Here is a 1,589-nt window from a genome sequence, read left to right on the forward strand (position 1 = left end):
CGTCACCAACTCTTTATTGGGGACACCGGGGGAGTGAGGGGGGGACACCGCCCCAAACAGGGGGGTCCCTGCACCCCCCACCCCCCAAAAAAACCCCAAAATCGGGGTCCTCTTCATCCTCCTCGTCCTCGTTAGCGCCGTCATTAGGGCCGGCCGATCCCAAAGCCGATCCCAAAGCCGCCCTACATCAGGCGGCACTGCTCCCCACTGACGCCCCCCGGCAGCTCCAGGTTCAGTCCGGGGGGCTGGGGGGGCACAGAGGGGTCACCCCAAATCTGTGGGGTCACCCCAAATCTGTGGGGTCACCCCAAATCTGTGGGGTCATCCCAAACCCGTGGGGTCACCCCAAATCTGTGGGGTCATCCCAAATCTGCGGGGTCACCCCAAATCTGTGGGGTCATCCCAAACCCATGGGGCCACCCCAAATCTGTGGGGTCATCCCAAACCCATGGGGCCACCCCAAATCTGTGGGATCACCCCACACCCATGGGGTCATCCCAAACCTGTGGGGCCACCCCAGATCTGTGGGGTCATCCCAAACCCTTGGGGCCAATCCAAATCTTATGGGGTCATCCCAAACCCGTGGGGTCATCCCAAATCTGTGGGGCCACCCCAAATCTGTGGGGTCACCCTAAAGCCATGGGGCCACCCCAAATCTGTGGGGCCACCCCAAATCTGTGGGGCCACCCCAAATCCATGGGGCCAACCCAAATCTTATGGGGTCATCCCAAATCTGTGGGGTCAACCCAAACCCGTGGGGTCATCCCAAACCTGTGAGGCCACCCCTAATCTTATGGGGTCAACCCAATTCTATGGGGCCACCCCAAGCCCATGGGGTCACCCCATATCTGTGGGGTCACCCCAAATCTGTGGAGCCACCCCAAACCCGTGGGGCCAACCCAAATCTTATGGGGTCATCCCAAACCTGTGGGGTCATCCCAAATCTGTGGGGTCATCCCAAACCCATGGGACCAACCCAAAACCATGAGGTTACCCCTATTCTATGGGGTCACCCCAAACCTGTGGGATCATCCCAAACCTGTGAAGCCACCCCTAATCTTATGGGGTCAACCCAATTGTATGGGGCCACTCCAAGCCCATGGGGTCACCCCAAATCCATGGAGTCACCCCAAATCTGTGGGGCCACCCCAGTTCCATGGGGCCAACCCAAATCTTTAGGGATTACCCCAATTCTATAGGATCACCCCAAACCCATGGGATCACCCCAAATCTTTAGGGATTACCCCAAACCCATGGGGTCACTCCAAATCCATGGAGTCTCCCCAAACCTTCAGGAATTACCCCAATTTTATGGGATCACCCCAAACACATGGGATTACTCCAAGACTATGGGATCACCCCAATTCTATAGGATCACCCCAAGTCTATAGGGTCACCCCAAATCTTTTCCAGGCACTCACCGTGTCCCCCGCCAGCTCCTTYGGGGGGTGGCCCAGGTCCTGCAGCTGCGAGGGGACACAGAGGTGACACGGAGGTGACACGAAGGTGACACAATGGGGGGGTCAGACAGGCCCGGGCGGTTTTGGGGTCACCCCGTTCACCCCATACCTGCTGCATCAGGTCCAGCA

At 58.5% G+C, this 1,589-nt stretch overlaps 1 long non-coding RNA gene across 1 annotated transcript; it reads right to left on the reverse strand.

Moving 5' to 3' along the window:
* LOC130587780 (uncharacterized) lies at positions 1-1,589 on the reverse strand. Its single transcript, XR_008966853.1, has 3 exons — positions 1,570-1,589; positions 1,422-1,466; positions 1-245 (listed from the first exon to the last, which is right to left on the reverse strand). It is a non-coding gene; the product is annotated as an uncharacterized LOC130587780 (long non-coding RNA).

This window comes from Malurus melanocephalus, unplaced genomic scaffold (genome assembly GCF_030028575.1).
Source record: "Malurus melanocephalus ecotype Western Australia unplaced genomic scaffold, MMel_1.1 scaffold_2437, whole genome shotgun sequence".
Lineage (NCBI taxonomy): Eukaryota > Metazoa > Chordata > Aves > Passeriformes > Maluridae > Malurus > Malurus melanocephalus.